Genomic DNA, 24,622 nt, shown 5'->3' with positions numbered 1-24,622 from the left:
TCTAACTTTGTATTGTATAATATTTTATGAATATGTGGGGTGTAAAGAAGACATGAAATTGAGTAGATACCATCATAATGTTAACTTAGTTAGATGATGTGGATTTTTCCAAATTTCACTATCTGTGCAAACTTATAAAAATTTTAAAGTCATTTGCTGACTGCTGGACTTAGCATATGAACTGTGTTTTGAACCACGGCCAAGGCTGCTATCTTCTGGGACACTTTACATTGTGGCGTCCAACCATTCACAGTTTCAACCTCACAGTAGCCCAGCTTAACTGAAATTGCTACTATATAAGTTTGAGGGTAGAACATTTTGAAAAGTAACCCAACACATTCAGGAAGTACTGAATTTCCCTAGGAATTCTCTTGCTAAAAGCAATATACATTCCATACCAAGATTTCTGATAAATTTTCCATAGTTTTTAACTAATAATAATAAAAATATCAAAGTTGACGGCCACTTAAGTTTGAACACATTCTTCGCTCCTCTTCCCACCATGTTTTAGGTATACGGTGTCATACTTTATATCCTTTATTTCATGAGTCCATTCACTGATTTATGTATTTATTACATGTACATAAATATACATATGTATATGGACACACATACAATACATATGTATACATACATACATATACTTAATTTTACTACTTTGTGCTTCCTACCTTTGTTACTACTACTTATGGTCTCTCCTTTCCACTCAGAGTCCCCTTTAACATTTCTTGTAGGGCTGGTTTACTGGTGATAAATGCCTTAAATCTGTGTTTGTCTGGGAAACTCTTTATCTCTCCTTCTGTTCTGAATGATAGACTTGCTAGGTAGAGTATTCTTGGTTACAGATTTTTTTTTTTCTCAACATTTTGACTATATCATGCCACTTCCTTCTGGCCTGCAATATTTCTGCTGATAAATCAGCTGATAGCCATACGGGGTTTTCCTTGTATGTAACTGTTTTTTTTTTCTCTTGCTACTTTTAAAATTCTCACTTTATGACTAATTTTTGCCATTTTAATTACTGTGTGTCTTGGTGCGGACCTCCTTGGGTTGATTCTGCTGGAGGCACTCTGCTTCCAGGATCTGGATTCTGTTTCTTTACCCAGATTTGGGAAGTTTTCAGCTATTGTTTCTTCAAATAAACTTTCTGTCCCATTTTCTCTCTCTTCTTCTGGAATGTGTATCATGTGAATGTTACTCGTTTTGATGGTGTCGCTGAGTTCCCAAAGTCTATTTTCATTTTGTATTTTTTTTTCTCTCACCTGTTCAGCATGATTGCTTTCCATTACTCTGTCCTCGAGGTGGCCAATTTGTTTTTCTGCTTCTGCTAGTCTACTATTTATTCCATCCAGTGTATTTTTTAAATGTTTTATTTATTTTAGGGGTGCCTGGGTGGCTCAGTCGGTTAAGCGTCCGACTTCGGCTCAGGTCATGATCTCGCGGTTCGTGGGTTCAAGCCCCGCGTCGGGCTCTGTGCTGACAGCTCAGAGCCTGGAGCCTGCTTCAGATTCTGTGTCTCCCTCTCTCTCTGTCCCTCCCCTGTTCATGCTCTGTCTCTGTCTCAAAAATAAATAAACATTAAAAAAAATATATTTAAAAAAAATAAAAAATGTTTTATTTATTTTGAGAGAGACAGAGACAGAGAGAGAGAGAGTGCAGGGGAGGGGCAGAGAAAGAGGGAAAGAGAGAATCTCAAGTAGGCTACCCACTGTCAGCTCAGAGCCCAACACAGGGCTTGATCTCATGAACTGTGAGATCATGACCTGAGCTGAAATCAGAGTCAGATGTTTAACTGATTGAGCCACCCAGTCTCCCCCATCTAGTGTTTTTTAATTTCATTACTGAGTTCTTCTCTGATTCATCCTTTTTTATGTTTTCTATCTCTTTTGTTGAAAATCTCACTGATGTCCTCCACTCTTTTCTCAAGTCCAGTGAGTATCTTTATGACCATTACTTTAAATTCTCTATCAGCCATATTACTTATCTCCATTTTGTTTAGGTCTCTTGTGATTTTTGTCCTTTTCTTTAATTTAGGACATATTCATCTGTCTCCTCACTTTATCCAACTCTCTGTATCTGTTTCTATGTCTCAGGAAAGGCAGGTATGTCTTCTGCTCTTGAAAGTAGTGGCCTTATGAAGAAGAGCTCCTGTAGTGCCCTGTGGTGAATTGTTCCCTGTTCACCAGACCCTGGCACTTCAGCGGTGTCTCCGATGTGTGTTGTTTGCACCCTGCTGTTGTGGCTGAGCCACCGTTGCCTTTAGTTCAGTAATCTGCAATGGCTCTCTTTGCCTTATGTGGGCCTTATAAGGGCTCTCTTTGCCCATATAAGGCTGAGCCACTGTTGGCTTTAGTTCACTAATCTGCAATGGCTCTCTTGGCCTTATGTGGGCCTTATGTGGGCTCTCTTTGCCTCTTATGTGGGCAGGGTTTGGTCCCCTGTGTTATTTGTGGGCCAGTCTGGGGCCATCTTGGACTTGAGTTGAGTCAGACCAGGCATTTGCCAGAGAGGCAGTAGCACTGAACTGCTGGTAGTAGCTTTCCCTGTTTTGTACCCTGAACTTTCACTGGTGGGTGGAGCCTGCAGTCAGACCAGCTGTCTGAGCCCAGCCCACTGCTGGGGCTGCGGTCTAACTGGTATGTGGTTATCTTTCCCTCTCCTTGGAGTAGGTGTCACTTTGGAGTGGTGCTGGCTCCTATGGGGGCTACTTGCACACTGCCAGGCTTCTGGTACTTCTTTGATGGGCTCCATCCAAGAGTATATTGAAGAGGTTGAATCTGCAGAAGCATGTGGGAGCAGACCTGCAGTGTTAGCAAGGTTCGTGCTGGTCCATGTCTCTTTCCAACCACATGCTATGAAACTAGAAATCAGCCATTAAAAATCTGGAAAGAGCACAAACACATGAAGGTTAAATAACATGCTCCTAAACAATGAATGGGTCAACCAAGAAATCAAACAGGAAACTTAAAAAATACATAGAGACAAATGAAAATTAAAACACAATGGTCTAAGATCTTTGGAACGCAGCAAAACTGTTCTTTCTCCTTAATGATTTTCCAAGTGAGTCTGGGAACTCATCGGCTGCTTCCTGGTGGGCAGAAGCTCCTTCTCTTGTTATCATTTGTAAGCCAAACTTCTTTCTAAAACTATCAAACCATCTTTGCTGGCATTAAATTCTCCAGCTTTAGATCCTTCACCTTCCTTTTGTTTTACATTGTCATATAATGATTTTGCTTTTTCTTGAATCATATTTGAGTCTGTAAGTATGCCTTTCTTATGTACCCACACTAGGGTGAAGTTTTGGTGGAAGGAGACTCCACCAAAATGATGTTCACTGTGGATCTAGTTTTCTTGGCCAGCAGAAGCTGGTATTCAAGTGACTCTGCTGGGTAACATAATTTTTTTTTTTTTTCCTTTCAGAGAAAGACAGACAGAGCATGAGCAGGGGAGGGGCAGTTAGAGGGGGAGATACCGAATCTGAAGCAGGCTCTGGGCTCTGAGCTGTCAGCACAGAGATCGATGTAGGGCTCGAATTCGAAATCATGAACCCCGAGATCATGACCTGAGCTGAAGTCGGACGCTTAACCAACAACTCTATACAAGTCACCCAGGCACCCCATTGAGTAATATAAATTGAAACTTCAATCCCCTCTTCATTTATCAATTTGATACATAGACTTATACAAGTGTCTCCTAGAGAAAAAGACTTTAACTCTAACCTCCCAAACAGTTCAAGCACCTAAACAATATGTTTAGAACAACAGTGAGACACCACTATATACCTATGAGAGTGTTGACAATCCAAAACTCTGGCAGCACCAAATGCTGGTAAAGATGGGGAGCAACAAGAATTCTCCTCCATTGCTAGTAGAAATGCAAAATGGGACACATACTTTGGAAGACATTTTGGCAGATTCTCACAAAACTAAGTATTCTCTTACCACATGATCCAGCAATCACTCTTATTGTTATTTACTCAAATGAGTTGAAAACGTTTAACTCTAAAAAGCTTGCATTTGGATGTCTTTAGCAGCTTTATTCATATTTGCCACAAATTGGAAGCAACCAAGATGTCCTTTGGTAGGTGAATGGATAAATAAACTACTGTATATTCATACAATGGAATATTTTTCAGGGCTAAAGAGAAATGAAAACCCATGAAAATAAATGGAAGAAATGTAAATGCATCTTAATAAGTGAAAAAAAAGTCAATCTGAAAAGACTGCATACTGTGTGATCATAGTTGTATGGCATCCTGAAGAGGCAAAACTATGGAGACAGGAAAAGGATCAATGGTTGCCAGGGAGTAGGGAGGGGGTAGGATAGATAGGTGGAGCACAGAGGATTTTTAGGGCAGTGAACCTGCATGATACTGTATGCTACTATAGTGGTGGGTACATATGAAAACCCACAGAATGTACAACACCAAGAGTTAACCCTGATATAAACTTTGGACTTTGGGTGATAGTGATGTGTCAGTATAGATTGATCAATTGTAACAAATGTACCACTCTGATGGGGGATGTTAATAATTGAGGAGGCTATGCACGTGTGGGAATAGGGAGTATACTGGGAATGCCCTGTACTCTCTACTCAATTTTGCTATCAACCTAAAACTGCTCTAAAAAATAAAGTCTACTGAAAAAAAATATGTAAATATTTGATTGCCAGCGAGGTCAAATCAAAGGGAAGGAAAGATTTGAAGCTCTTCCTTTGTTTTTGAAATAGAAACATGTAGACCGAATTTACATTGCACGGGAAGAGAAGGAAATAGTAACATTCATTAAAAACCTACGTATATAGTAACACTTTGTACTACTTTTGCAGCTTTTCTAGAAGTATAAATTATTTCAAAATAAAAAGTTTAAAAAATCTATCTATCTTAGGAAATATACTCAATGGTATTACAATAACATTGTATGATGACAGATGGTAGCCACACTTGTAATGAGCATAGCATAATACACAGACTTCTCAAATCACTGTGCTCTACACTTGGCAGTAATGTAACATTGTGTGTAAACTATACTTCAATAAAAAAAATATATGCTAGGCAATGTGTGTGCCAAATGGTATAAATATTATTTCCATTTCACAAAAACAGAAATGCAGGCCCGAGATGGTTAAGTAACATGTCTGAGGTCTGCTAGAAAATGGCTTGGCCAGAATTCCAGGTATTTTGTCAGCTGCCAAAGCTCCTATTCTTTCCCCTAGGCCACAGTGTCCTCAGAGCAGCATTATAGACACAGCACTGGTGCAAGAGCCTAGGAAAGCAACACTGGGATTTCTATTTTCATGTTTACCTTTTTCATTCAGATAGCTAATCAATAGAAATGAAAAGGTTCTTGACGTATTCCTAGAATTTTATCCTCCATTGAGCAGATATCATTCGAATATGGCCAATGCACCTTGAATCCCAGAAAGTACATTATCATGGACAAAAAAAAAAAAAAAATTAAGATGTCTCTAAAGATAAAACATATTTATGTTTCTTGCCAAAAACATTGAATCTGGGGCGCCTGAGCAGCTCAGTCGGTTGAACCACTGACTCTTGATTTTGACCCAGGTCATGATCTCAAGGTCATGAAGCCCCACATTGAGCTCTGCACTGATAGTGTGGAGCCTGCTTGGGATTCTCTCTCTCTCTTTGCCCCTCCCCAACTAGTGCTCATTCTCTCTGTGTCTCTCTCCCTCTCTCCCTTCCTCCCTCTCAAAATAAATGGATAAACTTTAAAAAATTGAATCCAAAGATTTATATGTGAAGGATAGAAAATTAATATGAAAATCTCCCATTTACTTTATCTGTAAAGCAAAAGCAGATACTTTCACTTTTGACACTTTCTATCTACTTATGCCAAATTAGGTTATACATTAATTATAGCCTTTTCATTAAAATGCACTCAGTTTGAAGAGTTTCCTTCCTGGCAACCATTAACTATGAATGCTCCTCCTTTAGTATCTCAAATGGTACTTGTGACTTATTCCAGTAATGTTTTCTTTTATTACATTTAATATATTCTCTAGATCTACAAAACTTTAATTTACCCATTAATTATTCAAATCCTATTGACTGAGCATTTACTGAGTACCAAGCACAAGGCTTTTCATATTTCTGAAAATAACCATCAAGCTACTTCCTGTATATGGTAGTTTGCATGATGTCAAGACCCTCTTAAGTTTTAGATGGTTTATAATAAAGTGGATACAAGATACAGCAAAAGAGACTTTTCCAAGACTTGTGAATGTTAAAAGGATTGGCAGTGAGTGTTTCAATAAATTTTTATTTCAGTAGCAACTTCATAATGAAAAGTCATTTGTCTTTGAAGATACATGGTTACTTGGGGAACACTGCAGTGATTGGAGAGAACATGCATTCTTGTGTGGAGGAAGATCTCTGGGGAGATTCTGGAGCCTGTTTCAACATTTGGAATAAAAGCCAACATTGGATAAAGTGCTCACATAGTGTGGGTGTTCAATAAGTCAGAGTCAAAATCTTACAGATGAAAGGGACCTTTGAGATCAAAGTAACTGATGATGATTGACATTATTCCCTTCTGAAAACACATGGAGAGCATACATTAGCAAAGAGAATTTTCATACATTTATTACCATCAGAGGAAAATGTGCCTTCTGGGGCACAAAGCAGGAGTTTTTAGGAAACTTCTATAATTTGCGAAATAATGCCTCATCATTTCACTATCCATTAACTGGAAACTATTTTGCACAAGCCTGACATCACCTTCTACAACTTTAGATAAGTGCATTCAATAAGTTTATCACAAAAGACTTTTGACTTTTTAATCCATATTATGAATCTCCATCTCCTGAAATCACAGCTGTTGAAATTATTTCACTAATCAGTGATACTTGAATTTAATGTTCTTCCCCAAAAGCCTTACCGTATACCAGATACAGCTGACCTACTGTTCTATCTCAACCATAAAACAGGATCAGATAATGAGGTTTAGAGCTCTGCTGGCTTGTGTGAGTCATGTGTGTTTTCAAGTAAATGGAAAATCAAGAGCATCTCCAAAGAGACGTGAGAGGGAAAAGACAGTTTCATTTGAAAAAAAGCCCTGGGGGCACCTGGGTGGCGCAGTCGGTTAAGCGTCCGACTTCAGCCAGGTCACGATCTCGCGGTCCGTGAGTTCGAGCCCCACGTCAGGCTCTGGGCTGATGGCTCAGAGCCTGGAGCCTGTTTCCGATTCTGTGTCTCCCTCTCTCTCTGCCCCTCCCCCGTTCATGCTCTGTCTCTCTCTGTCCCAAAAATAAATAAACGTTGAAAAAAAAAAATTTTTAAGAAAAAAAGCCCTGACCCGAAGACTGTATGTGAAATGACACAAAATTTATTTGGTTTATTTAATTTATTATTTTAGTAACACAAAGGCATCTCATAGTTTCTACTGTCATGCTGGAAAAATGCATACTTAGGAGACAAAATTTGCCAGCCAGGGGTTAGAGCCAGTTACCTCGGACTCAATTAGAGGAAGAACTTTCTACAGATACACCTTGTTCCCACCTATAATCCTGATGGTATTCAATTGCCCTCTAAAAGACAATACTTATTTGAAAGGTTTTAAGCAGGAGGTGGCCAAAGTGAATACAAGTAATTACACTTTAAGCTGCTAATTAAAAAAAAAAAAATGTTTGCTTAAATATGTTCTGGGCATCAGCCTTTAATTAAAAGGTGATCTGAGTATTTTAATTAATAGCGTCTCCCCTGAGCTAGACACTGTTCTAAGAGTTTTCATACTGATTCATTTACACCTCACAACAACCCAACTTGGTAAATACTATCACGATCCCTAATGTACAAATGAGGAAATGGAGAATCTAAGTAATGTGCCCAGGCCCACGTGGCTAAGAAATGACAGAAGAGAATTCAAACCTAAGAAATCCGGCTCCAGAGCCCAGAGCACATGTACTTACCGGTTATGTTATACTGATTCTATCACACACTTTGCATATTATAGATGCACCATGCAGTTTATAATACATCACTTGTCGTGTGCTCACTGGGTGGCAGGTGCTGTGCTGAGCTCTTTATGTGACTTATGTCATTTTATTTCTAACAAACCTATAAATACTACATTTAACTGAGGAGGAAACCGGTCCAGAGAGTCACAGTCCTTTGTTCATTGTCACATTGCCAGTAAGACCCATCCCAGGTCTGGCCGTGCCCAAAGGCCACAGTGTAACAGCTTCACTAAAGAGTTTTGCAACTAATTGTTAAGAAAGGGGTCAGTGAACCCCATAGTGAAATATGAAGGGACAGGGGAAACAATGCCCAGACTACAGGCTGATTGTGTTTCTTAGGACATTCTTTCTATAAATCTTGATAGTGAAGTTAATTCCAAAGCAGGAAGAACCTTGATGCAACTTGAGTCCCAGCCCTCTGCTTTTATTGATGAGGATCTGAGGCCCAGAGTAGCTCCAGAACTCTCTCAAAGTCATGGAAATACAAAGTCAGAACCATCCAAGCTCAAGCTTTGTTCCAAAATCCCAGGGCACTTTTTCGGCATGGTGCATCTCAATTCATACAGCAATTTGTATTTTAAGTGGATACAATTGTATCTATTTCTAAGATACTTTTGTTATCTGTGTGGAACTCAGTCTCCCTCCTTTGCTGAATGATCTATTTTGGCTGTATTATGGTAGCTTAAAGGTCACTTTATTCATGCTTGCTGAAACATTTTCAATGACTAGATAAAAATACTTATGTTTACACTGTTTCCTGCTTTTTAATGTCTCATCCTGGATTTAAAAAAAAAAATTCATTTGCAGTCCTATTCATCTCTCAAGATATTGTTTTATTGAAGGAAAAAAAGATATGCGCCTTAGACAAAGCCTATAAATCCTCTAAGCTTTTAGTTGTGATTTTTAATTCAACAAAAGGAAGAAAAGAGATTTAACTTCGAACAATCACCCTTTTCTTCCGCTCATTGTGTGACCCAAGTTCACTTCTATGCCAGTTCTCTGCATACCTCTCAACTCCAACTCCTCCCTTTAGCCTTTGTGATTCTGAGGTTGTTGCTTCCCTGTTCCCAATCATTTCTGGGCCAACTGCCATGTTCTTCTGTACCTTGACCCAGTGTTCTTGTCTGGGTGGAGAGACTGGATGCGGGAAGCAGCCTGTTCCTTTGCTGGGCCTGGAGATTTCTCTAATCCTTGTCAGTAAACAAAGATGTGAAACAACAATGGCAGATACGTGGCGGCTGTGACAAGGAGAGACTGATTTCTCCCAGGGCCACTGCCTGATTGATCACTTACCTGATTTTCTTTCTTAAGATTTAAGAATATAGACTGGTGCTCCTTTCGTGGCATTTTGGTTTATTATAACTGGAACAATGGAGCTTATAGCTTGGGAGAATCATCGTTTGAACTTAGGTGGCATTTCACTATTTGAATCCCCAGAGTTTAGACTGACAGACAAATTATTTATGGTTCAGGGTCTAGATGGAAGGAGAGAGGTTGGGAGAAAGGGTGAGTGGATAAGCAGGAAGAATTTCTTAGGCAAGGGACTCAGTTATTAAGGCCTCCAGAAGTTTTGTGGGTAGACAGTGAGAGATGGAAAAGAAAGTGAAGGAGTGGTTGATCAAGGAGGTGGGGTAGAGACAGAAGACATCTTGTGTCTACTTGAGGCTGATGAAGATCCTATATGCTTCTGTGTCTGGGTTGAACCTGGGATGTTTGCTGGTCCCCTTAGTCTCTCATCACGGGGCTCGTCTCCATGAGTCTCCAGCCTCTGAGAGCACCAGGGTGGGAGGGGATCTGGAGGGCATGAGAGGTTCTGTTCCCTTTGGTATTTTATAAATGAACTTGGATTTAGATGACTCTCTGTCTTCAGTATGTGGCTGACTGCCTTAAGTGGGATGGGTGGGGCCATCAATCAGATGGCATTTGTCAGAGGCACAAATTATCAGCACAGTGCCTCACAAGTGGGGCCTCGTGTTCCCTCCACAGAGGTGTCCCCGTTTAGGAAATGTGAACTGAAGTAACCTTGCAAGATAAAGTTCTCACATCTAATAGATATTTGATCCTTTTGTTTTCTTTTTATAACTTCAGGGATTTTTTTTTTTTTCCTCCTTCTTCACATGTTCTTGCCTATTACTAAGGAATCGAGACTTTTGAAATGTCACTGTCAGCATTTTCAGGCTATGATTTTCCTGTCTGATTAACAAAGGCCTCTTGTGCTTTCTCTGTTTTCAGAAAGGTGAGTGCACTTGATTTATTCTTGATGCTCACATGTAGCTTCCAACCTCAACCTCCCACTGCTGACTTTCTGAACTTGACCTTGGGATGGTCTGGAAATTTAATTTGTCTATTTAGATAAGCGAGGGATAAGTGCCTTTTTGTTGTGTCAGTCCTATCAAGAGAAATCATATGCAAGCTGGATCATTTCTCCTGCACCTCTCATTTTTATTTTAAAAGTACCTCTCCTTCACCTTTCAGACTTGGCACATAGTATTCACCAAACGGTCTTGTTCTAGTATGGACCTGAAAAACTGGCAAAGAAAAGCCAACAGCTGGAAATTTTGACTAAAACTAATGTCTGGAATACTTCAGAATAGTAACATCTTGCTTCCTTAAGTACTTATCATGCCAAAGTCAATGAGATGGCAATTTTACACATATCATCTCATTTCATCCTCACAACACCGTGAGGTGGGCAGCCCATTTTCTAGATGAAAACCTAAGGCTCACAAACTGATGATCGCTCACAAGGGTCACATAGATAATATGCGGGCAAATAAGATTCAAATATCAAACTTTGATTCCAATGCTTTTCACTGCAGAACACATGAGTCTGCCCTAAGCCAAATATAGTCCTTTCCCTCCACAGCAATACCCTCTTTCAAAGGAGAGAAATTAAAATATGAGTTGGTGAAATTTCACAATTTGCTGAATAAGATGATCAAATTAAAGAACTACATAAGATACATACTCATTCTCTTCTTGGTATTACATAGATATCCCAGAGTGGCTTTAGTGCCATGGGCATAAAGGCGTTTCTGTTGAGTTAAATACTTACTCTCTCTAGACTTTCAGACGTAGCTAATAGCAAATTTGCTATAGAGATTGCAGAAGCTGAAGGAAAGTTACTTGCTCCATTTAGGCACTCTGTTTTCTTCGCCAAGTCTCTTGGCTTCTTTTTTTTAAATTATTATTTATTTTATTATTATTTTTTTTTATATTCAAGTTAGTTAACATAAGTGTAGTCTTGGCTTCCAGAGTAGAACCCAGTGATTCATCACTTACATATAACACCCAGTGCTCATCCCAATAAGTGCCCTCCTTAATGCACATCATCCATTTAGCCCATCCCTCCAACCACACCCCCCCCCCAATCTCACAACCCTCAGTTTGTTCTTTAGAATATCTGGGTTGGTGTGTCTGCCGAGGGAGAGTGTGCCATTGCCAGAAGAGAAAGGGCAAGTAGGATTCACCAGCTCCTACCATGGACTGGGCCCTAAGGGTTATATGCTGTTGACTGAATACATAAGTAAGTCAATAGGGTGTATAACATGATTTATATGTTATATAATCATATAACATGATTTTAAGTTAGTATTTTCACAAGATTTTCAGAAGGCAAGACTGATACCAGGCAACACTTTGTATATTTTTATTTATTTGGCATAAGGAGGCCATACTCAATTAATTTTTCAGAAGTGCATTACCTTGCTTTCAAATGTAATGCTTTGCTATTAAAGCTCTAGAGACCCTTGTTGAAGCTTTAATTAAACAGTTTGCTTAAAACAGGAGCAGAATACTTGATGCTGGGCACCGAATGTTACAAAGTGAATACATAATCAAATATGTTGTTAGAAACCAGGCTGTTTGGGTGGGGGGGGGGCGGCTGTCGACATTTATAAACCACTTGTTGATAAAAAGAAACACTGCTTTATATGACAACATTGAAATATGTGCAATAGAGGTTTCCACTGTTGCTATCTATTTCCTGTAAATGAAGGCCTCTGTTCATTCATGTTGTGCTTGATAGTTGTGAAAAAAAAAAATCACTCCCATCCAAACCTCAAGCACTCAGGGACAAAATAATTGCCAGTTTCAAGAACGAAAGAGCAGTTCGAAACCATCTGTTTGAGAGTGGACTTGTTATGCCAGAGTTCTTACTGGACAAATTTCTAGATGAGACAAAGGCCCCACAAGGAGATAGAAAGTCTGTATTTGGTATCACCACGTCATTCCAAAATGTGTTATTAGGCTTCTGAAGGTAACAAAAACTGATTTTCTGCTCCATTTCTTGTTATATATGTTCTGTTATAAAAAGGAAGCAATTTTGCTGTTTCTAGGGTTATTTCTTTTGAATTCCTTTCAGCTGAATTGTACCTGTATTTAATAGTAAATGTGGCAAGAAAAAAAACTCAGGTCTTAAGACTTGAGGACAGAATTCTAACCCTAATTTCCTGTGAAATGCCAAAGTCAGATAGAACTGTGACTCTCAGATGTCATGTGCATGACCATAATATACAGTCCCTCAGCAGCTTCTAGCTTCTTTCTCTATTAACATGAGTGAGCCACTATGAATTCAGTTCAATTTTTTAAGCCTATATATTTTCAAATCAGAGCTTCTGTCTGATAAACTCAGGAAATGAGCCTGAGAAGTAGAGTTGATAAATAATGATATTTTCCATGGGCATTTCTACTGTTCTCTTGGAATTAGCTCACTGGATGTCTACACTACAAGTCCCGTCCCATTTAATTCTGCAGATTCTAGGAGATTCATGTAGATTACATCTTGCAGTAAAATTAACTTAGAAAACAAGAAAACCTTGGATTAGCACTTGGATTATATACATATATATTATTTAAATTATAAATAATAAAGAGTGAAAAATCTTCCTCTCTTCCTTGTCCCCAGGCACCCAATTAACCACCTGTGCAAATAATTTCTTGTTTATGCTTTCAGAACTTCTTTATTCGTAAATAAGAAAATACAAACATATATTCACATGTCTATCTTTTTATACAAAAGGAAACATTGGGGCACCTAGGTAGCCCAGTCGGTTAAGTGTCTCACTTCAGCTTAGGTCATGATCTTCTGGTCCGTGAGTTCGAGCTCTGCATCAGGCTCTATGCTGCAGCTTGGAGTCTGGAGCCCACTTTGGATTCTGTGTCTCCCTCTCTCTCTGCCCCTCCCCCGTTCATGCTCTGTCTCTCTCTGTCCCAAAAATAAATAAACGTTGAAAAAAAAAAATTAAAAAAAAAAAAAAAAAGAAGTATAACAATATGAATTAGACTTTGCACAATAAAAACATTAGTGTAGTATATAGTATATACTATGTGAAGTACTGTCTGCAATTTCCTTTGTTTTCAAAATTCAGTTTTATTCATAATTGAGTGCTGTGTGAGTGATAAGGCATATATAAACACAAAGAGAAAAAGAAAATCTTACACATAATAATATTCAGTAGAGATTTGGTAGTTTAATAATTTATTGAATAACAATGATGTCCCCAAGATAAATGTCCTAAAGTTCAATTATCAAACTTCATAACAGAATTCAAAAGAGAAAAAAAATAATGAAATTATTGTCCTATTATCCTTTTTTCAGATGGATTGGAATTTACTAGCTTCTTTTAACATTTAGTTTCCAGTCATTATCCATTTTCACAGATTATTATTTCTTAAAGTTTTGTTTCATTTGGCATGCGCTAGAAATATTCAAGACAATAGAATGCATACTTCTCTAGCAGCTACTTACTGGAGTCAGAACTTGCTAATGTTGGTTTTCTTTGGCAATCTTACATTCTCTGAAAAAAGATCACCTTGTTTAAAAAGGTCAGATGTAAACTTAATATTAAAAAAAAAATTTTTTTAAGGGGGTGGGGGACGCCTAGGTGGCTCAGTCATTTTAGCCTCTGACTTCAGCTCAGGTTCATGAGTTCGAGCCCTATGTGGGGCTATGGGCTGACAGCTCAGAGCCTGGAGCCTGCTTCAGATTCTGGGTCTCCCTCTCTCTCTGTCCCTCCCCACCACTCACACTCTGTGTTTTCTCTCTCTCTCTCTCTCAAAATAAATAAACTTAATAATAATATTATTTAAATAAAAGCATTAGATGTAAATTTCTTGATGCTTGATTCCTAGATGATGATTCCTTGATGTTAATGCTCATGAACCATTGAGATCTTCACAGGCCAGACTATCTTGGTCTTTCACTCCCAGGGACTCTGAATCAGTCCGTGATTTCATTCCTAGTGGTCATTACACATGCCATGCTGGATAATGTGAATATCACTTCTGCTCACAGGGGAAAGAAAGTACTTTAATAACCATGGGTCTAGATGTGGCCTTTGGCTTTACAGGACCAAAAAATTCAATTTTGAGAACTGATAGTAGATTGATTCTATGCTATATACACTTGCTGAGTACTTATTGTTAATCTAGAAATCTGAAGCATTGATATTTACTACAAGAGTTAGTCTTGTAAAGGAGCCCAAGGCATACGTCCACTGGTCAAGAATACTGCCTCTTGAATAACACTGGTAAACTACTAGCATATTTTTAAGCTGTAACTCATTTCTTCCTGAACATGAACAAAATGTTAACACAATTCTGTGGATAACTTAGTTATAAATTACTCTATTAGGTTTGAGGTTTGGTTTGTCCCGTTTTATAATGTTCGTTTTTATGTATATATGTCTGTGTCCTGGTGCAGTCTTAAGGTTTCCTTAAACAGGACTATTTATCTCCAAATGTTTCAATAATGTAGAGATCATCTCTTAGGATAGGGCCTCTCTATGCATAGCTAAACAAAAAAAATTAATTTTTAAAAACCAATTTCAATCTTAATTTTGAGCCCCATAAAAATCACTTTTGGTAGCCCCACAGAAAATATATAAAGACTTGTTCTCAAATCTGTTTTATCAGTATAAATTTTTTGTATCATAACACAATCTATAATAATCATATGTAATTATAAATCTTTTAATATAGTATAGGAGCTCAATTGGTTAAGCTACCAACTCTCGATCTCAGCTCAGGTCTTGATCTCAGGGTCATGATGAGTTCAAGCAAGCTCTGCACTGGACTCCATGCTGGGCATGGAGATAAATAAATAGATAGATAAATAGATAAATGTCATAATCATTCCAGAACTTTACTCATTATAATACATACTTAGCAATAGATATTTAGTAAGTTAAATTAAGTGCATCTTAAATTTGTGATTAATGTAGTGTGAATTAGGGGCACCCGGGTCGCTCAGTTGGTTAAGCTCCAACTTCAGCTCAGGTCATGATCTCACTGCTCTTGAGTTTGAGCACACCCTTCCCACCCCTCCACCCCAATCAGGCTCTGTGCTGACAGCTCAGAGCCTGGAGCCTGCTTCAGATTCTCTCTCTCTGTCCCTCCCCCCTTCACATTCTGTCTCTCTCTGTTTCTCTCTCTCAAAAATAAATATATATATATATATATATATAAAATTAGTGTGAATTAATGTTGTTATTGGGTTATTGGAACCAGTGGAGAGATAGATACAGGAATCATGCAGATAGAGGTGAATAATCTGCTTTGATGTGCAACTTAAATGGATTGAGTAACACTCTCTGCCTGGATCTACCCTTGTCTAGATCTCAGTAAAGATCCCCTAAGGAAAAAGTTTCAGCATCCTGAAGGACTTTTAGTAGATTATTGCCCCCTCAAAGTCTAAGATGTAGAGGAAGAAGGGGACAGGTGTTTTTCTGTAATGTTATTGATCATAAATATGTGCAATTAACACATGAGTAACTTTACAGGTCACAATTCACCATTATATACATTAGCCTATTGCCTTCTCAAAACAGTCTCCCTTTGAGGAAATTTTTTTCATCCCCGGTTGAAACAATGTAGAAACAAAATCACTGGGCCAAAGTCATATTACAGAGTACATAGTGATGTTAAAGAACGTCAAACACAAATCTCCAGGTTCCAAACTCGGTAGCCTTTTCAAGGTCATTTTACAAATTCATTTTCTAATAATTAGTTGACCTTCCTACGTGGAGGCTGGGAGAGTGTCAAACTAAAAAATACAAAAGAAAATATGGTTTACAATATTATCTTAAAACCCAGAAATTCAATTAATCAATTCATAAATAATGTCTTTCATTAGACTAAGATGAGATTTTAAAAATTTTGGCTGTATCAACCAAACTTACTACTCTTTTTCCTTAGCTTTCTTTCTCCCAAGGAACCAGAAAAGTTAACTAGAATAAAGGTCAGTAGCTATTTAAAGAAAAATAGGGAAGAACCTCTAACCTGAAATGAATTAAGTACATACTTTACTTATTTATTAGAACATAAGAAGTGCCTAGTGGAATTGGATCATCAGTATTCCATCTGGCCTTTAATTTTGCCTGTAACAGTAGTTCCAAAAGATATTTATGATAAACTACAGTGCCTCTGTTTTATGACACTCTCCTCAGAGACTGGAGGTTTTACAACCTATTAAAACTCTGATCATCATTGAGTCTGTATAAATCTTTCCAAAAATCTTTTTTATAATACATCTTATTTCTACTATTTATAAGATTTGGTGGTAATAAGTTCTATCATATATATATATATATATTATATACATATATATAATATATATAATATATATATAATTTATTTTATCTGTATTTAAGCTATCTTCTCACCATTAAGGAACTCCAAATTTCTACATTCTAGAATTTTTCAAAAAAGTAAAGATTTTCCACTATCTCCTTTTTCATGGTTTCATATGTGTGATCATATTTTCCTTTGCCTTTTGTCTTTCTTACTGAAACATCCTGGTCTTTTAAGGAGCCAAAATATTAATTTGGACCATGAAGTGGACACCAGCAGCAACCGTCCCTGAATGTAAAATTTAGTGGGATATAGTCCTGGTTCTTCAAAAACTAATAGCTATTATTTTAACTTTTTATTTGAGCTTCTTTCCCTGGATACATTTTATAAGTATTGACTTTAGTATGGTGATTTGCTACCTACTTCTACATCTTCCATTCTTTTATATTTCACTGTTTATAACTTTTAATATCATTTGAAATTTGGCATTTTTCCTTTATTCTCTCTCCCAAAGTATTTGTTTAAATATTAAATAAAAAGGACATAATCAAGAAAGTGAAAAGATAATCCAAAGAATGGGAGAAAATATTTCTAAAACATATGTCAAATAAGGTACTTGAATCTGGAATACATAAAGAACACTTACAACTCAATATTGAAAAGACAAATAATCAAATCAGAAAATGGGCTAAGAAAAAAAAAAAAAGGAATAGACATCTCCAGAGAAGATATAAAATGGCCAATGAGCACATCAAAAGAGGATTAACAGCATTAGCCTTTGGGGAAATGCAAATCAAAACCGCAATGAGATACCATTTCCCATTCACTAAGGTGGCTAAAATAAAGATAAACAATAGTGAGTCTTGATAAGGATAAAAAGAAATTGGAACTCACACTTGGTGAGATTATAAAATGGTACAGCCATTTTGGAAGAGTTTAACAGTGTTAAACATAGGATTACTGTATGACCCAGCAGTTCTACTGTTAGGTATATATGCAAGATAATTTAAATGTACGTCCATACAAAATACAAAATCTGTACACAATTATTCAGAGTAGCATTTTTTAATGATATTCAGAAAATAAAAGCTACCCAAATGTCCATCAAGAGATGAATGGATAGGGGCGCCTGGGTGGCGCAGTCGGTTAAGCGTCCGACTTCAGCCAGGTCACGATCTCGCGGTCCGTGAGTTCGAGCCCCGCGTCGGGCTCTGGGCTGATGGCTCAGAGCCTGGAGCCTGTTTCAGATTCTGTGTCTCCCTCTCTCTCTGCCCCTCCCGCGTTCATGCTCTGTCTCTCTCTGTCCCCAAAATAAATAAAACGTTGAAAAAAAAAATTAAAAAAAAAAAAAAGATGAATGGATAAATACAATGGAATATCATTCAACCACAAAAAAACAATGTAGTTAAATAAATAAATAAACAAGCAAACAAATAAATAAATAATAAAACAATTTGTAGAGGAAGAAAGAAAGAAAGAAAGAAAGACACTGATCCACCATATGAGTGGACCTTGAAAACATTATGCTAAGTGAACATTATGCCAGTTTAAAACCACATAATGTATTATTTCACTTATAGGAAAGATCTATAATAGGCAAATCCATAGAGACAGAGAATAGTTAGTGGTTTCCAGGGGCTAGCAGGGTAAAGGAAAGAGTGATTGCTAAATAGTGTGCGGTTTTGGGGGTGATAATGTAAATGTTCTAAAATTAAGTAGTGGTGATGGTTGCACAAATCTATGAATATACTAAAAACACTGAGTGGTGCATTTTTAAAGAGTTCTTTTAAGGTATGTGAACAATATCTTAATAAAATTTTTATACATTATATATTAAATAAATTACATATTAATTAAATATATATACTATATATCCATATGATACACACACACACACACACACACACACACCACACACACACACACAAGCTATTCTCAGTACCAGTTTCTGAAATACTGTTAATGGTTCTCCGTGTGTTTCCTATTGTCAATCCAATAATGTATCTGATAAAAAAAAGTTTCCTAAGCTAACACTAATTTGGAATTTTCCATGAGGCATAGTTTCCCCTAAGTTTAGCATCAACAACAAGAACATCATGTTACAGGAATATCTGAAGCTAAACATGAGGCACATACCTGCCTGTAAAAGTTTGCACTCTGGTCCAAAGCTAATGAAACTCTTTCTGACTCAAATACCCTAGATTTCTTACCTCTAGTTAAAAATTTGGCTTAGATAAATTTAGTAGTAATGATAATAGTAAAATAAAATAGGGGGAAAAAAGTGAATTAAATGTAAAGGGAAAAAGCCAAAGCAAGTGGCAAATACAGGTGTTGAGTTCACAATTCAAGAGTAGAAAGGGACATACGTTGCTTTTAGGGTTGTGTCTGTTCTCTTTTTCGCTACAAGAGAAAATTAGTCACAGAGAATGTAAAGTTCTTCCCAAGTTCCACAGTTAATTAGTAACAAAGGGATCTAGAACCCAAGTTTTCTGATCCCTAGTCCAATACTTTTTCTGTTCCATCTTCATTTTGGATCTTCTGCTTTTTCATATAACATGAGGATAAAAATCATTTCCCATGGCCTTCCTAAAAGAATCAAATGAAATAACATGTGAAAGCGGATAACACAGTGGCTGGCACATTATTAGAGCTCTATAAATGTCTGTCAAATGAGTAAGTAAATTAATCAATGTTTAGATTTTCTTTCCTGTCCCTTAGGTGTCAATGCTAACTTCCTCCTTCCCCAGTTTCAAATAAAGAAGAAACAAGAAAATGTATTTATAGGTGGGAAGAAAAGCCAGGTACTATATATCCTTCTTTTCCAACATATTAAATGATTTATTTAAAGTCTCTTAGTTGTCAAGTGTTTAAGGAAGATTTTACCTGATTTCATTATCACTAGATTTCCCCTTCATTAAACTACCCTGCCTTTTAAGATTTTAGCATATGGGAAGTGTAAATTGTGCCACTTTTTAGTCAAAGACTGGATTTATTGCAAATCAAATATTTTAGAGCTGCAATAATTCGTATTGTAAATCTGAGCTGGTAAGAAGCCAGTAGAATCTGGGATCGACCTTGGATACCCATTTCTTTGTCGAAGACATAGCTGGAAAAGCATGGATGCTGAGACTTTGCTTCTCCAATACTTAAGCAAATGTAGTTGTGCTTTAGCCACACTTTGTTTTTCCAAACTATTTGGATTTCTCCCATTTTAAAACCAAAAAGTTTATCTGACTGATGTGACCACTCAATGCAACGCAAAGAAGAGAGGCTTTAGGAGTTACATGAGCCTGTGTCTGAAATCTGACCCCCATCTCTTGTCCAATGTGCAACATCAGTAAGCTATCTAAACTGTTAAGGGATATTAACACCAACCTCACACAGTCATTGCAAGGATGAAGTGACATACTATATATAAATAATCTAGTAGAGTGCTGGGGCATTCTAGGCAGACTTCAGTTATTAATTTCCTTTCTTACCTCTCAAGTATGAGATGAATATAGCATTTTACCCATTTATATTTGTTTGTCTCTCTCTCTCAGTGTTCTTAAGCCTTCCTTCACATGTGAGCATCCAATATTTCATCTTACTGAGAACCTCCACCCTTCAAGGGTAGGAACCATTACTCTCCCATTGAGTCACAAGGTCTCGGAAGATGAGGGCTGTGTCAAAGACAGGGTGGTACTTGTAGCACTATCAGATGATAAATATCTGAATGTTTCAATCTTATCCCTTGCAAAACTCTTTTTTGGGAGTAGTTGCTGTGAGTGGTATATTAAAAAGGATTTTGAAGTCATTGGAAGGAGCCCGATGGTCCAGTGTTGCCGTGAGCATGAAGGGTTAAGGCAAAGGTGGCACTCTTGCCACAAATGGGCCATCCTTGTTATGAACCTGTGAGGGAAGAGAATTATGCTAAATTAATCTTTGAAGCCCTGACCCTGCACCAGTAGCTAATGTCATTCTGCATAGGTATTAGGTCATCATTCTGCATAGGTATTAGGTCTTCATTCTGTGTTTCGTGAGTGGATGAATGAATAATGTACAAAGGAAATAATCTGTGCCTGAAAATGATGAATCAACAAGAAAAAAATACTGTACAAAAGTGAAATATAAACTTTTTAAAACTATGATCTGTTAAGTGGATCAGCAAAATTCAAGGCAGTAGAGAGGAGGGACTACCTATGAAGTTTTCTTTAAAGTGTGCCAGAAACATGGGGCACCTGGGTGACTCAGTTGGTTAAGCATCTGACTTTGACTCAGGTCATGATCTCGTGGTTTGTGAGTTCAAGCCCGTGTTGGGCTCTGTGCTGACAGCTCAGAGCCTGGAGCCTGCTTGAGTTTCTGTGTCTCCGTCTCTCTCTGCCCCTTTCCCACTCAGCCTGTGTGTATGTGTGTGTGTCTCTCTCAAAAATAAATATTTAAAAAAAAAATTTTATGGGCGTCTGGGTGGCTCAGTTGATTAAACATCCGACTTTGGCTCAGGTCATGATCTCCGGTCTGTGAGTTCAAGCCCCGTGTCAGCCTCTGTGCTGACAGCTCAGAGCCTGGAGCCTGCTTCAGATTCTGTGTCTCCCTCTATCTCTGCCCCTCTCTCACTCACACACTCTTTCTCTCTCAAAAATAAATAAACATTAGAAAAAATATATATTTTTAAAATTTGTTTAAATGTGCCAGAAACATGTAGGGCTATAGGAAGATGGTGGGGTAGGAAGATCCTAGGCTCACCTCCTCCCACAGATACAACTAGATAACACCCACATCAGTGTAAATAAACCAGAAAATGACCCAAAGACAGGCAGAACAGACTCTCCACAGCTAAATGCAGAGAAGAGGCCACTTTGAAGAGGGTAGGAAGGGCAGAGACATAGTCAAGCCAAACTGCCCCAAGAGACTGTCTGTGGGACACCATGAATGCAGAGAGGGGACAGGAGCAAACCCCACACCAGGCACCCAAGGCATGGGCGGCCCACACTAGGAAGACAGATCCACATAACATTCGGCTTTGAAACATTCAGCCTAACTTTGGAGTTCTTACAATCAATTGGGCTTAACACCTAAAACTCTAAAATGTGCTGGATAAGGTACCCCACCCCTCCTAGTAACACAGAAGCCCAGGGTTAAATGATACATTGTTTAGTAATGTCCTTTATATGCAGCATTGCATCCGTGATGCACATCAGGTTTACTTGTTGTGTTCAAGTTGAAGTAGTTAACTCTGGACACACTTTCCTTGATAACAATCCTTCCAGGATACCTCCAACTACATACCCTGAGTCATATGATACTACTTTAGAGATGGGATAATGTATGAGGATATAATAGGGTCACTGAAAATTAAAACAACTCTCCAGACATGATCTACTAATGAACTATTCAAAACAATCAATTAAGGAGAAGATATGAGTATTTGTTATGGAAAAGACTCTAGACATAAATAGGAAGAAAGGAAAGTGGGTGGGAGGGGGGAAGGATAGTAGAAATGATTCTATCTCTTTTCCTTGGATAGAAATTTGGTATTTCACAAAATGGACTTTTCTAAATATTTGGTAAATTGAGGGTATGCCTAAGTATAAAGGATCTTTTTTACGTTGTCTCAGTGGGTGGATTATATGACTAGATAAGAATTCACTTAGAAAATCCTTACATGATATGGCTACTTCCTTCCTTTTACTTTGCTATAGTCACGACAATGGTGTGCTATTTAAATGTGTGAGGACTGGGGTATCTGGGTGGCTCAGCCAGTTGAGCATCCGACTTCAGCTCAGGTCATGATCTCACAGTTTGTGGGTTTTGGCCTGCATGGGGCTCTATGCTGACAGCTCAGAGCCTGCAGCCTGCTTCGAATTCTGTGTCTCCCTCGCTCTCTCTGCCCTTCCCCTGCTCATACTCTGCCTCTCTCTGTCTCTCAAAAATAAATAAATGTTAAAAAAAAAATTAAAAATAAATAAATAAATAAATGTGTGAGGACTTAATTTTCTGATATGCTTGTCTCTGGCATAAGTTTGGAAATTGAGCTTCTATATGCATGTTGAACTTCTGCTTATACAAAAGTGCCATCTGTAGGTTGATAATAAATTGCATGAATAGGTGTGATTCTTGACTCTTTCAGGGCTACCCAGTTAAGGATTCTGTAGTCCAAGTAATGACAATAAAAAAAGCTTGGTCATGAGCATCCTTATATAGGATCATGGGCAGTTAGCAGCAAAGAGGCACTGGCACCCACATATCCTAATATTTACCAAACTAGACTCAAACCCACTTAGTTCTGAGTGATTTGTTACATAGCAATAGATGACTGTATGAATAGATTAAACATAATGTAAGTATACTGATATCTTTTCAAATGCTGACTTTGACATGACTATTTTCATACTCCTTTTCCTCTTACCGGAATCTATGTCAGTATTGTGTAATGTGAACAGCAGAGGGAATTTATAACAACAGAGAAATGTTGCAGCACTTATACATGATGCTAATGTGTAGCACACCAAATTCTTGGTAGGCAAGCAACTTGTGTTTTGGACACATAGAAGCTTTATTGTGTATAGTCACAAGTCGCTAGGGAAGAAATTTCTTTGATCTATAATGAAGTTCAGTTTGTCCACACGTTCCTTATTTCACTCGAATGGGCATGAGGAGGGGATGTGGGAAATGAGAACATCGACACTTAGCCAAATAAAAGCAACGTAATCACCTCTTGGCTACCTCCTAGTTCTTTTTTTTTTTTTTTTTTTTTAATTTTTTTTTTCAACATTTATTTATTTTTGGGACAGAGAGAGACAGAGCATGAACGGGGGAGGGCCAGAGAGAGAGGGAGACACAGAATCGGAAACAGGCTCCAGGCTCTGAGCCATCAGCCCAGAGCCCGACGCGGGGCTCGAACTCACGGACCGCGAGATCGTGACCTGGCTGAAGTCGGACGCTTAACCGACTGCGCCACCCAGGCGCCCCTTGGCTACCTCCTAGTTCTTGAGAATGCAGTCCGTCCATTCAAGCTCCAAACATCATTTCTGGACAGCAGCCCCTCTACATGTCCTCCCCTCCCTCATTTTTCCCAGAATGGCGTCTAGATCCAGAAAGAAGTTTACATGATGACTTCAAATGGTGGTAGGGCACACATCTGATCTGCGCATTGGCCTCTCATCTTTATTAACTTTCTTTGGGCTGCTCTTGTCTGACCTCATCTTGGGATGCTGTCTGCACTGCATTAGCTACTGAGGCATCTGAGGTTGGTGTGACCCAAGGAAACCATTCTCTTGTAAGTCAGTTCATGGTCTTCTCACTTTCCACACTGTGCTCTTCCCAGTTTGCCCTTCCTTTTGACTCAGGCTGGTGATCCACTGAAACCCTGCCATACTGTCAGGTGACCCTGCAGCCTTACAACAGCATCCCTTCTCTTCCTAAAAATAGGGACCTTCTGGACAATTATTAGTTGTCATTATTTCCCCTCTTTGTTGTCTTTCCATTCTGTAAGTAGTGGCTCTCAATTCTCAGACCTTCCTCACACATCTCACTGAGTATGAAAATTATCTTGCTTCTCTTCTATGTGCTCTGGGGCTGAAGGGCCCTTGGGGAGGTGGAGGCTAATTTGCTCAGTGAGTCGTCTCTTCTCCAGCCAGCCTGACAGAGTGCTAAAGAATTTTCAATACCTTCTTGCTTATATGAAGACAGCAGCAGCTGCTCTGGCCAGGAGGAGTCCTAGTCATATTCCAGATGTTTCCCTTAGCAAATTAAGTATTGGAAACCTAATCATCATCAAGTTTATCTTCCACCTTATAGGTAGAATTAATAACATGAGCAATTTGCAGATTCATCCTGTATGTATTCAATACGGAGCAATGCTAGATAAATGCTTTTAAATACCATTTTATTCATGCCTATAAGTGTACATAGAATTTTGCTTTGTTATATTAAACATGCCTATCCATATTTTCAACAAATAGAATGCCATATGTGGCAGTGTATCATGTACCGGACCACACAGAATTTATCATCAAGTCTGGTGGTGCTGACTTGATTGTCTTTCTACCCAAAACCAGCTTCAGGGTTGGGGGCCTATGGGGTCCTGAAAAGC

Source organism: Lynx rufus, unplaced genomic scaffold (assembly GCF_022079265.1).
Source record: "Lynx rufus isolate CCGP_SWC_20201006 ecotype Redwood Valley unplaced genomic scaffold, mLynRuf1.p SCAF_3, whole genome shotgun sequence".
NCBI lineage: Eukaryota > Metazoa > Chordata > Mammalia > Carnivora > Felidae > Lynx > Lynx rufus.
This window is presented reverse-complemented; position numbering follows the sequence as displayed.